This window comes from Lolium perenne, chromosome 7, assembly GCF_019359855.2.
Source record: "Lolium perenne isolate Kyuss_39 chromosome 7, Kyuss_2.0, whole genome shotgun sequence".
Taxonomy (NCBI): domain Eukaryota; kingdom Viridiplantae; phylum Streptophyta; class Magnoliopsida; order Poales; family Poaceae; genus Lolium; species Lolium perenne.
The window spans coordinates 32,702,707-32,718,355 of NC_067250.2; positions in this window are offsets into that span (position 1 = coordinate 32,702,707).

Below are 15,649 nucleotides of genomic sequence, written 5' to 3' on the forward strand. Positions count from 1 at the left end.
TTGCCAGCAGGAGGTGCTGAAGGGGCAATTCCAAATAGATTACCGCTGGTTTCTAGGCTGCCAGAGGTACAGAGGACACGGTTGGAGACGCGAAATGTCCGTACCTGCGCACGCCCGTGAAAAAACGTATCTATAATTTCTTATGTTCCATGCTACTTTTATGATGATACTCACATGTTTTATACACATTATATGTCATATTTATGCATTTTCCGGCACTAACCTATTGACAAGATGCCGAAGAGCCAGTTGCTGTTTTCTGCTGTTTTTGGTTTCAGAAATCCTAGTAAGGAAATATTCTCGGAATTGGACGAAATCAACGCCCATGGGCCTATTTTTCCACGAAGCTTCCAGAAGACCGGAGGGGAGACGAAGTGGGGCCACGGGGCGCCGCCACACTAGGGCGGCGCGGCCTAGAGGGGGCCCACGCGGCCCTAGCGTGTGGGGCCCCCGTGACTCTCCCGACTCCGCCCTTCCGCCTACTTAAAGCCTCCGTCGCGAAACCCCCAGTACTGAGAGCCACGATACGGAAAACCTTCCAGAGACGCCGCCACCACCAATCCCATCTCGGGGGATTCAGGAGATCGCCTCCTGCACCCTGCCGGAGAGGGGAATCATCTCCCGGAGGTCTCTTCATCGCCATGATCGCCTCCGGATCGATGTGTGAGTAGTTCACCCCTGGACTATGGGTCCATAGCAGTAGCTAGATGGTCGTCTTCTCCTCATTGTGCTATCATGTTCGATCTTGTGAGCTGCATATCATGATCAAGATCGTCTATTTGTAATCCTTCATGTTGTGTTTGTTGGGATCCGATGGATATTGAATACTATGTCAAGTTGATTATCAATCTATCATATATGTTATTTATGTTCTTGCATGCTCTCCGTTGCTAGTAGAGGCTCTGGCCAAGTTGATACTTGTGACTCCAAGAGGGAGTATTTATGCTCGATAGTGGGTTCATGCCTCCATTAAATCTGGGACAGTGACAGAAAGTTCTAAGGTTGTGGATGTGCTGTTGCCACTAGGGATAAAACATCGATGCTTTGTCTAAGGATATTTGTGTTGATTACATTACGCACCATACTTAATGCAATTATCTGTTGTTTACAACTTAATACTGGAGGGGGTTCGGATGATAACCTGAAAGTGGACTTTTTAGGCATAGATGCATGCTGGATGGCGGTCTATGTACTTTGTCGTAATGCCCTGATTAAATCTCATAGTACTCATCATGATATATGTATGTGCATTGTTATGCCTTCTTTATTTGTCAATTACCCAACTGTAATTTGTTCACCCAACATCTGCTATCTTATGGGAGAGACACCACTAGTGAACTGTGGACCCCGGTCCTATTCCTTACATCTGAAATACAATCTACTGCAATTGTTCTTTACTGTTCTTCGCAAACAATGTTTACAGCAAGCCGGTGAGATTGACAACCTCACTGTTACGTTGGGGCAAAGTACTTTGGTTGTGTTGTGCAGGTTCCACGTTGGCACCGGAATCCCTGGTGTTGCGCCGCACTACACTTCGCCGCCATCAACCTTCAACGTGCTTCTTGACTCCTACTGGTTCGATTAAACCTTGGTTTCTTACTGAGGGAAACTTGCTACTGTGCGCATCACACCTTCCTCTTGGGGTTCCCAACGGACGTGTCAACTACACGCATCAGCCCGCGGCCGCCCCTGGCTAGAGCTTGCCCAGCCGCGCCATGGCCGAGCTCGCCTTCGCCGCCCCTCGAGGAGCTCGCCCGCGCCGCCCCATCGCGGAGCTCGTCGGCGCCGGCATCTCGCCGTGGTCTCCCACGCCGGCTATGGCGTACCTCACCCGTGCCATCCCTGGAGGATCTCTCCCGTGCCGCCCCTAGCTGGCTCGCCCGCTCCGTGCCATGGCCGAGCTCGCCCTCTTCGGAGCTTGCCCTCGCCGCCCCTGGTGGTTGGTGGGGACGCGGTGGGGAATGGCCGAATGGGGAATTGAGAGTGGAAGAGACTGAGAGAGTGGAACGGTCTGCAGTGGTTTTTTTTAGCATAGTTTTTTTTTAGCATAGGTCGGAGAGGAAGAGACTGGGACGACAGTTTGGTATATGGGCTCGTGGGCGGAAGGTGCCGAGCTGGGTCGGCTTTCGGCCTGGCTCGGTTCGTTTCTTTTTTTTCCAGAAGATTACTTTCCTGTTAATTGCTTTGATTTATTTTTATTACATTCCTTTCTTGTGAGGTATAATACTCTAAATAGAGTAATTTTTTTATCTTAATACCGCTGCCTTTTAAATAAAACGATAAGAAGAAAAGCCAGCGATGCGAGATACCTACGAAGAGATCATATATGAGGGATCAGATATGAAGACGGTGCCAGCGACGCAACGATCTTGACATCGACGTGGTGCTCCCCCTCCATCGTCGAACCCCCCTTCCATTGTCAACTTTCGGCACCCTGTAAGCTTTCTACTTCTCATCATTTCCCATCTTAAATTTAGGGATTTCAGTCTTTAAATTTTGGAGATCTTGGTTAAAGATGAATCCAGACTTAATATTACAGCCTCAATCGTGATCCCATATGTGCCCAAATCCATGCCAAACCATTCAACATAATCTGAAGAAACACTTTTAAAATCAATGGTTAAGTTCTGTAACTTTTCTACAATTGTTTACACATGCCCTGAATTATTTCGCCGGTGACACGTTCTAGGTATACGAATCTTTGGTTTCTGTTGTGCTCACCTAGATCTTCACCGTGTCATGGATCTGGAGTTCAGCATACCGTCTGGTACGACATTTTATGTTCACCTGCTAGATTGCCACTTCTCCTATTTTCGAAATATTATTACGTGCTACATCTCGTTCTAATCTATCGATTCCATCTTCCTATTTGCAGATGCTTTTTTTGCTGAATGGTTGGAGGCGGATAACTGTGATGCTAAACATACAGTGAAACCTGACTGTTTTCTCAGTAAACAGGGCCGTAAAACTAGAAGAGTAAAGAAGAATTTTGAGAATTACATGTTCGTGACAGAGAATGGAGTTGATTTCGCGGATGATCAGTTCAGAGCTTTGCTCTCAGCATACCTCCATCTCGACTATGAATTTCAGCTAATTAAAGTTGCCAGCAACAGATTCATTCTCACATTGGATACTCATATACCAACTGATTATGCATGTGCTGTACTAGATGAGAGCAAGATGCTTCGCCTTGCTGGTTCAGACGTAATTTGTTACTCTACAGATGAATATGCAGAAGGATACTTCGGTACACCCTTCGAGGAATATGACCATAATGATGAAGTTGCGGACATCTACACTGAGGTACAGATACATGCTTTGCCGCTTCATCTTCGGACCATCAAGGCCATTGAGCGCATCTTGCTACATTATTGTGTTGTTCATACTGTCGATGATGATTGCCTTTCTTCAAAGAGGCTCGACTATGTCAGTTGTGCCTGCTGGGTTCAGAGAGGAACCATGTTCCCTCAATTTATCGTTATTAGAGTTACTAGCATATTCTCACAGGATTCAGCAATGCTCTCAAGCATGGTATAGAAACATGTTCAGACATACTGTGTTGCTATCACAGTCAAAAAACATGGATGTCCTCACCCCACTCCAAAGTATCAACTATACGATGACACATTCTTTTTTTCTAGAGCCGCCCAAGGCGATCGGGTTGGATGTTGCTTCCTACGAGATGTTGATGTCTGTGGGGCTCGAATTGCAGAACTACAGGAATCTATCTTGCTAAGGCCCATGCAATTAGGTCTTGATATGACGGTACAAGAAATTGTTGCAGGGTTACAGTTAGTGGCACCGTGTATCAGTGGTAAACTAAACGTGCAATCTATTGGTGTTCAGGGCTTCATAGCATGATCCACAGGCCCTCCACTGCCTCAACTGTTGCAGGAAACTTTAGGAGTTGACAACAATATCATCTTTTGTTCAAACCCTTTTTCTTGGTCTCTGTGGTCATCCTCTTTTGGAGCGGTCAAGGAATCGCTGCCTAGAAAAATAAGCATCCACACCACCGCCCTGCCGACGGAGTTTTTTACCCCAGCCATTATCGAAGATTTGCTAAGCCCTTTCTGTATGTTTGACACAGAAGACTACGATACAGGGTCATCTCCGGATATTTATGAATATCACAGTGTTGTTTGGACTAATCAGAAAAGAAGTATTCCTTCAATTATACATACGTTTGCAGCACCCACGTTTTGTGAGACAACAAATCATCCAAAAGGAGAGGTTGTTGAGTTGACAGTTCTGACGGCCCAGAACACAGGTGTGGGACTTACCGCAGAAGATTAATAAGATGACCTCACTGGTAGAAAAAAGGGCTTCCGTCCAGCCCCATTAGTCGCGAAACTACAGGAACCGCGACCAATGGGCTCTTTAGTCGTGGTTCGGGAGGCGAACCGCGACCAAAGGCCTGGGCCCAGCGCGCTCGGTGGCCAGCTGGTGGACGGGAGGGGCTTTAGTCGCGGTTGGCCAGGCCAACCGCGACTAAATGTCCTCAGGCCTGGCCCAAAGGCCTTTAGTCGCGGTTGGCCAGGACAACCGCGACTAAAGCCCCTCCCCTATATATACCGTTCAGCCCACAACACTTAGCCATTTGGTGCCACTTCTCTTCACAAACTTCACAAGGGGGTGTAGGTTTGCTTTTGGCTCCTCTTATGCACACAAGGTGTTTGATGAAATGCCCCAAGAGCATGAAACCAACATGATATGAAGTGTCGGAGCCACATTTGATCGAGCTTCCTCATTTATTTTTTCCTCCTCGATCGCGGTTAGCAACTTGAACCTTTCATGTGTCATTGATAAAATATGCATGTGTGTAGTTCATTGTTTAATTTCTATTTAGTTTAACAAATGCATGATGGTTAATTATATATTTTATATTATAATAATGCAGATGAATCGGCAATGGATGTACGGTAACCGACTCTCCGGCGAGTTCACTACGGGTTTGAAAGATTTCCTCGTAGTGGCTAATGCGAACAAGCAGAAGGGTTTTGTTATCTATCCATGTGTTGACTGTAAGAATCAGAAGGGTTACTCTTCCTCAAGAGAAGTTCACCTGCACCTGCTTTGGCACGGTTTCATGCCAAGCTATAATTGTTGGACCAAGCATGGAGAAAGAGGGGTTATAATGGAAGAAGATGAAGAAGGGGATGATTTCATCGATGAAAACTATCTTGATCATTTCGGTGATACTTTCATGGAGGATGCTGAAGGTGAAGGGGAAGGTGAAGGGGAAGGTGATCAAGAAGAGGCACGTGATGAGCCCGCTGATGATCTTGGTCGGACCATTGCTGATGCACGAAGACGCTGCGAAACTGAAAAGGAGAGGGAGAATTTGGATCGCATGTTAGAGGATCATAAAAAGTCGATGTACCCAGGATGCGATAATGGTCTGAAAAAGCTGGGCTGCACACTGGATTTGCTGAGATGGAAGGCACAGGAAGGTGTAGCTGACTCGGGATTTGAAAACTTGCTGAAAATGTTGAAGAATATGTTTCCAAAGAATAACGAGTTGCCCTCCAGTACGTACGAAGCAAAGAAGGTTGTCTGCCCTCTAGGTTTAGAGGTTCTGAAGATACATGCATGCATCAACGACTGCATCCTCTACCACGGTGAATACGAGAATTTGAATGAATGCCCGGTATGCACTGCATTGCGTTATAAGATCAGAGGCGATGACCCTGGTGACGATGTTGAGGGCGAGAAACCCAGGAAGAAGGTTCCCGCCAAGGTGATGTGGTATGCTCCTATAATACCACGGTTGAAACGTCTGTTCAGGAACAAATGGCATGCCAAGTTGTTGCGATGGCACAAAGAGGACCGTAAGTCGGACGGGGAGTTGAGACACCCCGCAGATGGAACGCAATGGAGAAAGATCGACAGAGAGTTTAAAGATTTTGCAGCTGACGCAAGGAACATAAGATTTGGTCTAAGTACAGATGGCATGAATCCTTTTGGTGAGCAGAGCTCCAGCCATAGCACCTGGCCCGTGACTCTATGCATCTACAACCTTCCTCCTTGGTTGTGCATGAAGCGGAAGTTCATTATGATGCCAGTGCTCATCCAAGGTCCGAAGCAACCCGACAACGACATCGATGTGTACCTAAGGCCATTAGTTGATGAACTTTTACAGTTGTGGGGCAGACCTGGTGTCCGTGTGTGGGATGAGCACAAAGAAGAGGAATTTGACCTACGAGCGTTACTTTTCGTAACCATCAACGATTGGCCTGCTCTTAGTAACCTTTCGGGACTATCAAATAAGGGATACAATGCATGCACGCACTGCTTACATGAGACTGAAAGTGTACATTTGCCAAATTGTAAGAAGAACGTGTACCTTGGGCATCGTCGATTTCTTCCGAAAATTCATCCAGTAAGAAAGAGAGGCAAGCATTACAACGGCAAGGCAGATCACCGGCCAAAGCCTGCGGAACGCACTGGTGCTGAGGTATTTGATATGGTCAAGGATTTGAAAGTCATCTTTGGAAAGGGTCCTGGCGGACAATCAATTCCGAAGGGAGCTGACGGGCACGCACCCATGTGGAAGAAGAAATCTATATTCTGGGAGCTAGAATATTGGAAAGTCCTAGATGTCCGCTCTGCAATCGACGTGATGCATGTTACGAAGAATATTTGCGTGAACCTCCTAAGCTTCTTGGGCGTGTATGGGAAGACAAATGATACAAAGGAAGCACGGCAGGACCAGCAACGTTTGAAAGACCCTGATAACCGGCATCCGGAATGGTTTCAAGGTCGTGCCAGCTACGCTCTGACCAAAGAAGAGAAGGCCATCTTTTTTGAATGCCTGAGCAGTATGAAGGTCCCGTCTGGATTCTCGTCCAATATAAAGGGAATAATAAACATGGCGGAGAAAAAGTTCCAAAACCTGAAGTCTCACGACTGCCACGTGATTATGATGCAATTGCTTCCGATTGCTTTGAGGGGGCTCCTGCCGAAAAATGTTCGAGTACCCATTGTAAAGCTATGTGCATTCCTCAATGCAATCTCTCAGAAGGTAATCAATCCAGAAGTTCTACCACGGTTACAGAACGATGTGGTCCAATGTCTTGTCAGTTTCGAGTTGGTGTTCCCGCCATCCTTCTTCAATATTATGACGCACCTCCTGGTTCACCTAGTCGAAGAGATTTCCATTCTTGGTCATGTATTTCTACACAATATGTTCCCCTTCGAGAGGTTCATGGGAGTATTAAAGAAATATGTTCGTAACCGTGCTAGGCCAGAAGGTAGCATCGCCAAGGGCTATGGAAATGAGGAGGTAATTGAGTTTTGTGTTGACTTTGTTCCTGACCTTAAGACGATTGGTCTTCCTCGATCGCGGCACGAGGGGAGACTAAGTGGAAAAGGCACGATCGGAAGGAAATCAACGATATGTATGGACGGCCATTCTCTGACTGAAGCACACCACACAGTTCTGACCAATTCCAGCTTGGTGGCTCCGTACTTTGAGAAACACAAGAATATTTTACGCTCGGACAACCCGGGGAAGCCTGAATCCTGAATTAGGAAGGCCCACACGGAGACTTTCGGCAGTTGGTTGAGAAAACATTTAATGCATGACAATAAGGTTGTAGATCAGCTGTACATGTTGGCCAAGACACCATCTTCGACTATAACGACTTTCCAAGGGTACGAGATAAATGGGAATACATTTTACACGATCGCCCAAGATAAAAAGAGCATCAACCAAAACAGTGGTGTCCGCTTTGATGCAGCAACCGAGAATGTGCAAAAGGTCACATATTATGGTTACATAGAGGAGATATGGGAACTTGACTATGGACCCTCCTTTAAGGTCCCTTTGTTCCGGTGCAAATGGTTCAAGCTAACAGGAGGTGGGGTAAAGGTGGACCAGCAATACGGAATGACAATGGTGGATTTCAACAATCTTGGTTACCTTGACGAACCATTCGTCCTAGCGAAAGATGTCGCTCAGGTTTTCTATGTCAAGGACATGAGTAGCAAACCGAGGAAACGGAAAGATAAGAAAACGATCAGTACATCATGCGATGATCCAAAGCGCCACATTGTTCTTTCAGGGAAAAGAAACATCGTGGGAGTGGAGGACAAGACAGACATGTCAGAAGATTATAATATGTTTGGTGAAATTCCGCCCTTCAAAGTGAACACCGACCCAAGCATTAAGTTAAATGATGAGGATGCTCCATGGATACGGCCCAATCGTAAGCAAGCAGGGACACAAGGGAAGAAATGATGTGTAATAATTTATTGTACCAAACTTTGTTGAATGGATCATGTGAATTATATTATCCGTGATGTGTTCTGGTGTCCATTTTCGAATGATTCGATTGATTCGAGATAGCACTGATGATACATGAAATTTGGAGTGATTTAGTCATACTCCTGCCTAGGCGTATAATATGCATACTCGTAGTCTTCATAGTCGCCGCCGTTGTACTGGTAGTCGTCGCCTTCTAAGTTGCCGCCGTCGTCGTCGCTGCTGTCGCCGGCTGTCGTCGGCGCTCGTGGCTCGAACTGAGGCCAGCGCAGGCGGGGGATATCGCCGGCCGTGATATAGTCCATGACGCTCTGCAGAGTCCGGCCGTACCACCATAGCCGACGGCCGTCCTCGTGGAAGTTCCCAGGAGGCAGACCGTCCTCCTCATACCTGGCGAGCGCCCTCTCACGCCGATTGATGAAGAAGGCATCCCAAGTATGCTGGTTATCGGGATGCCAGCGGGGATTCATCCGCTGCTCCGGCGTGAGGTCGAGGTAGTAGTGGTTCGTGATGGCCGCCCGGCGCTGATACGTCCAATTTGCATCACTATTTTATATCATAATTTGCTGTTATTCATTGATATATTTCATATTGGGACACAATACTTATGTTATTTCATCTATTTTGCATGTTTCATCATTATTGGAGGATCAAGCACCGGAGCCAGGATTCTGCTGGAAAAAGCACCGTCAGAACGCAATATTTCGGAAGATCAACTGTGGAAGGAAATTATACCAAAAATCCTATTTTTCAAGATGACGAAGGAAGCCAGAAGGAGGAGCCAGGAGGAGCCAGGGTGGGCCCACACCCTAGGGCGGCGCGGCCCATGCCCTGGCCGCGCCGCCATGTGGTTTGGGGGGCCCACGACCCCTTTCGCCTCCTTTTCTTCGCGAAATCCTTCGTCCCAAAAACCTAAGCCACAGAGGGTACCTCGCGAAGAGTTACAGCCGCCTCTGCGGGGCGGAGAACACCAGAGAGAAAAGAGCTCTCCGGCGGGCAGGAATCCGCCGGGGAAATTCCCTCCCGGAGGGGGAAATCGACGCCATCGTCACCGTCATCGAGCTGGACATCATCTCCATCACCATCATCATCATCTCCACCATCATCACCGCCGTCTCCACCGCTGGACACCGTCACCGCCATAGCAATTTGGGTTTGATCTTGATTGTTTGATAGGGGAAACTCTCCCGGTATCGATCTCTACTTGTTGTTGATGCTATTGAGTGAAACCATTGAACCAAGTTTATGTTCAGATTGTTATTCATCATCATATCACCTCTGATCATGTTCCATATGATGTCTCGTGAGTAGTTCGTTTAGTTCTTGAGGACATGGGTGAAGACTAAATGCTAGTAGTGAACTATGGTTGAGTAATATTCAATGGTATGATATTTAAGTTGTGGTGTTATTCTTCTAGTGGTGTCATGTGAACGTCGACTACATGACACTTCACCATTTATGGGCCTAGGGGAATGCATCTTGTATTCGTTTGCTAATTGCGGGGTTGCCGGAGTGACAGAAACCTAAACCCCCGTTGGTATATCGATGCAGGAGGGATCGCAGGATCTCAGAGTTTAAGGCTGTGGTTAGATTTATTCTTAATTACTTTCTTGTAGTTGCGGATGCTTGCAAGGGGTATAATCACAAGTATGTATTAGTCCTAGGAAGGGCGGTACATTAGCATAGGTTCACCCACACAACACTTATCATAACAATGAAGATTATTTAGCCGTATGTAGCGAAAGCACTAGACTAAAATCCCGTGTGTCCTCGAGAACGTTTGGTCATTATAAGTAAACAAACCGGCTTGTCCTTTGTGCTAAAAAGGATTGGGCCACTCGCTGCAATTATTACTCTCGCACTTTACTTACTCGTACTTTATTCAACTGTTACATCAAAACACCATGAATACTTGTCTGTGAGCATTTACAGTGAATCCTTCATCGAAACTGCTTGTCAACACCTTCTGCTCCTCGTTGGGATCGACATTCTTACTTATCGAAGATACTACGATACACCCCCTATACTTGTGGGTCATCAAGACTATTTTCTAGCGCCGTTGCCGGGGACCAGAAAGCTACACAACAGGGATTTCCTCCCTCGTCAACCACGCGCCAGTCCTGGACAGCATCAAGTATTTTCTGGCGCCGTTGCCGGGGAGTGAAGCGCTATTGGTAAGTGGAATTGGTAAGGAAAACCTTTACTGTTGTGCTGATTTTATTTCTGCCTGCTGCTATAAGTCATTATGGAGAGATCTTCTCTTCAATTTTTATTTGGGAAATCTACTACTACTGCAACGGTAGTGGATGAGGCGCCAGGTGAGGAAGTAATACCATATAAAATACCTATGAAAATTATTGAACGTGTTATGGATAACCGCTATGAAGGGGATGGAACTGTCCATCCTGGTGATCATTTACTGTTTTTGCATGAATTATGCGGGTTATTCAAATGTGCAGGTATTGCTATGGATGAAGTGAGGAAGAAACTATTCTCTTTATCGCTGTCTGGTAAGGCGGCGCATTGGTATAAATTACTGGATAATGGGGATTCTCTTGAATGGAATGATATTGTGCCCCGGTTTTATTCTAAGTTCTATCCTCCAAGTGAAATTCATAAGGATCGGAATCGCATATATAATTTTTGGCCTCATGATGGAGAGAGTATTGCCCAAGCTTGGGGGAGATTGAAGTCTTTAATGCTCAAATGCCCCATTCATGAGCTTCCTGGTAATGTTATTATTGATAATTTCTATGCAAGACTTTCTTTTCAAGACAAGACCTTGCTGGATACTTCTTGTTCTGGATCATTTACACGCAACAAAGAAGAGTTTAAAAGGGACCTTCTTGATCGGATCCAAGAAAATACTGAAGGTTGGGAGAACGACAAGGATAGAGAATCAGGTATAATTTATGATTATAAATGCATTGAAGCTTTTATGGATATTGATAAATTTCGTAATATGAGTGCTACATATGGTCTTGATTCTCAAGTTGCTGCAAATCTTTATAAAGCTTTTGCCTCTCATTATGAATTGCCAAAGAAGAATTTTGATAAGTATCATGAACCGTATAAAGATAAAATTGATTCGTCTATTAATAAATGTGTTGTAGTTGAAACTGCTGATCATATTATTCCTGAAGCTTATATTGAAAAAACTCCTTTCCCTGCTAAAATGAAGGAGTACTCTGTTATAAATAGTGCGGTTCATAAAAGTGAAAAGAAACCTGTAGAACACGAAGAACAAATAAAAGTTGAACCTATTGTTGCAATAATTAAAGATCTTGTGACTGAAAATGTGGAGGATGGTCATATTATTTTCTGTGAAGATGCTTCTAATATTGTTTCACATCCTAATAAACCCAAACAAGCTAGTGTTCCTATGCTATCTGTTAGAATTGGTGATCATTGCTATTATGGATTATGTGATATTGGTGCAAGTGTTAGTGCTATTCCGTATGAGCTTTACACGGAGATTATGCACGAAATTGATTCTTGTGAACTTGAAGATATTGATGTGGTTATTCAGCTGGCTAATAGAGAAACTATTTCTCCGATTGGTATTGTTCGAGATGTGGAAGTTTTATGCGGTAAGATTAAATATCCCGCTGACTTTTTGGTACTTGGTTCTCACGCTAGTGATTATTGTCCTATTATTTTTGGTAGACCTTTTCTAAATACTTGTGGAGCTATTATAGATTGCAAGAAAGAGAAAATTTTGACTAAATTTGCTGGTGAATCTTATGAGTTTAACTTCTCTAAATTTACTAAAACTCCTTATAAAGCTGATTTGCCTAGTAATGATTTTAAAATGGAACAGTGTGCATCTATCGTTCTTGTTCCTAACAATCCTTTGCAGCAACATTTGGAGGATAGCGAGAGTGAAGTTTTTAGGAAAGAAAGAGATGAGCTTGAGGAAATTTTTCTTCGCCAACCTATTCTCAAGCATGATTTACCGGTGGAAGATTTGGGTACAACACCTCCACCAAAGGAAGATCCTGTTTTTTTATTTAAAGCCTTTGCCTGATAATCTTAAATATGCTCATATTGATGATAAGAAAATATATCCTGTTATTATTAGTTCTAAGCTTTCAGGGATTGAGGAAGAGAGGTTATTGGAAATATTGAAGAAACACCGAGGAGCTATTGGCTATACTCTTGATGATTTGAAAGGGATTTCTCCTTCTATTTGCCAACATGCTATTAATATGGAAGATGATGCAAAGCCTGTTGTTGAACATCAGCGTCGTCTAATTCCGAAGATGAAGGAAGTGGTAAGGAATGAGGTATTACGACTTCTTGAAGCTGGTATTATATATCCTATTGCTGATAGTAGATGGGTTAGTCATGTGCATTGCGTTCCCAAGAAAGGAGGAATGACTGTTGTGCCTAATGATAATGATGAGCTTATCCCTCAAAGAGTAGTTGTAGGGTATAGAATGTGCATTGATTTTCAAAAAGTTAATAAAGTTACTAAGAAAGATCATTACCCTTTACCATTTATTGATCAAATGCTAGAAAGATTGTCTAAAAACACTCATTTTTGTTTTCTTGATGGTTATTCTGGGTTTTCACAAATTGCTGTTAAAGCTAAAGATCAAGAGAAAACGACTTTTACTTGTCCCTATGGAACTTATGCTTATAGACGCATGCCTTTTGGTTTATGTAATGCTCCTGCTACTTTTCAAAGATGCATGTCTGCTATTTTTCATGGTTTTTGTGAAAGTATTGTAGAGGTATTCATGGATGATTTTTCCGTCTATGGGAATTCTTTTGATAGTTGCTTGCGAAACCTTGATAAATTTTTGCAGAGATGTGAAGAAACTAACCTTGTTCTTAATTGGGAGAAATGCCACTTTATGGTTAATGAAGGAATTGTATTGGGACATAAAATTTCCGAGAGAGGTATTGAAGTTGATAGAGCTAAAGTTGAAGCAATTGAGAAGATGCCCTATCCTAGGGATGTTAAAGGTATTCGTAGTGTTCTTGGTCATGCTGGGTTTTATAGGAGATTTATTAAAGATTTCTCCAAGATTTCAAAGCCTCTTACTAATCTTCTTCAAAAAGATGTACCATTTGTTTTTGATGATGATTGTAAGGAAGCTTTTGAAACTCTTAAGAAAGCCTTAACAACTGCTCCTATAGTTGAACCTCCTGATTGGAACTTACCCTTTGAGATTATGTGTGATGCTAGTGATTTTGCTGTAGGTGCTGTTCTTGGACAGCGAGTAGATAAAAAGCTGAATGTTATTCATTATGCTAGTAAAACTCTTGATGCTGCTCAAAGAAATTATGCTACAACTGAAAAAGAATTATTAGCTGTAGTCTTTGCTTGCGATAAATTTAGATCTTATATTGTTGATTCAAAAGTTACTATTCATACTGATCATGCTGCAATTAGATACCTTATGACAAAGAAAGATGCTAAGCCGAGGCTTATTAGATGGGTACTTCTTTTGCAAGAATTTGATTTACATATTATAGATAGGAAAGGTGCTGATAATCCTGTTGCTGATAATTTGTCTAGATTGGAAAATATTGTTTATGATCCTGTTCCTGTTAATGATAGTTTTCCAAATGAACAATTGGCTGTAATAAAGGTGAGCTCGCGAGACAGTCCTTGGTATGCTGATTATGCTAACTTTATTGTTTCCAAGTACTTGCCTCCAACCTTTTCAGCTCAGCAAAGGAGGAAATTCTTTTATGACTTGAGGCATTATTTCTGGGATGACCCACACTTATATAAAGAAGGAGTGGATGGTATTATGCGAAGATGTGTTCCCGAATATGAACAACAAGAGATATTGAGTAAATGTCATGGTAGTGCTTATGGAGGACATCATGCCGGAGAAAGAACCGCGCAAAAGGTTCTACAATCAGGTTTTTATTGGCCAACTCTCTTCAAGGATGCGAGAAAGTTTATTTTATCTTGTGATGAATGCCAAAGGGTTGGTAATATCTCCAGACGCAATGAAATGCCTATGAATTATACTCTTGTTATTGAACCGTTTGATTGTTGGGGATTTGACTTCATGGGACCTTTTCCTTCTTCGGAAGGTAACACTCACATACTTGTTGCCGTTGATTATGTTACTAAATGGGTGGAAGCTATACCTACAAAAAGTGCTGATGGTGAGACCTCTTTAAGAATGCTTTTAGATATTATTTTTCCTAGATTTGGAGTACCTAGATATATTATGACTGATGGAGGTTCTCATTTTATTCATGGAGGTTTTAGAAAAACTCTTGCTAAGTATGGTATTAATCATAGAATTGCTTCCGCTTATCATCCTCAAACTAGTGGTCAAGTAGAATTATCAAATAGAGAGATTAAATCTATTTTGGGAAAGACTGTTAATAAAACTAGAAAGAATTGGGCTAGTAAATTGAAGGATGCACTATGGGCTTATAGAACTGCTTATAAAAATCCCATGGGAATGTCACCTTATAAAATGGTTTATGGGAAAGCTTGTCATTTACCTTTAGAACTAGAGCACAAAGCTTATTGGGCTGTTAGAGAATTAAATAAAGATCCTAAACTTGCCGGTGATAAGAGGTTGTTGCAATTGAGTTCTCTAGATGAATGGAGAAGTGAAGCTTATGAAAATGCTAAACTCTTTAAGGAGAAAGTTAAAAAATGGCATGATAGGAGGATTATCAAAAGAGAATTTAATATTGGGGATAAAGTCCTATTGTATCGGTCTCGTCTCAGATTCTTTGCATGGAAATTACTCTCGAAATGGGAAGGACCATATGTTGTCGAGGAGGTGTATCGTTCAGGAGCAATCAAAATTAGCTCTCTCCAAGGCAGTGCTACGCAAGTGGTGAATGGACAAAGACTCAAGCATTATATCTCAGGTGATTCTTATAATGTTGATGTTGATATTATTCAAGTGGAAACACCGGAAGCTTACATCAAAGGGCAAATTGACAGTCCGCCAGAACTCGACTTTGAATAGGTAACAGTACTGGTAATGAAAAGTACGCAATTTACTTTCCGAACAATATTTTTGCTGTTTTTGGAAAATATGAAAAATTACGAGTTCGAAACGGAGTGGAAAGGACGCACGAGGGGGCGCCACCATAGGCCGGCGCGGCCAAGCCTGGGCCCGCGCCGACCTATGGTCTGGCCGCCCCGTCGCCCCTTTCCGACTCTGGTTCGATCTGGTACTTTCCGTTTGTCGTGAAAATATTTGCTATATAATCCCCCGGACCCCTGGAGGTCCGTATATCGTTTTTTCGACGTGTTTTGTTTCGAGCTGTTTCTGCCAGGATCTGTTTTCAGTTTAGAAGCACCATGGTCTCCAAGAACAAGGGCAAGGAGTTTCCGGATGAAGATGATCGAGATCTTGGGTGGAAAGAGGAAGACAAGGACGTCAAGGA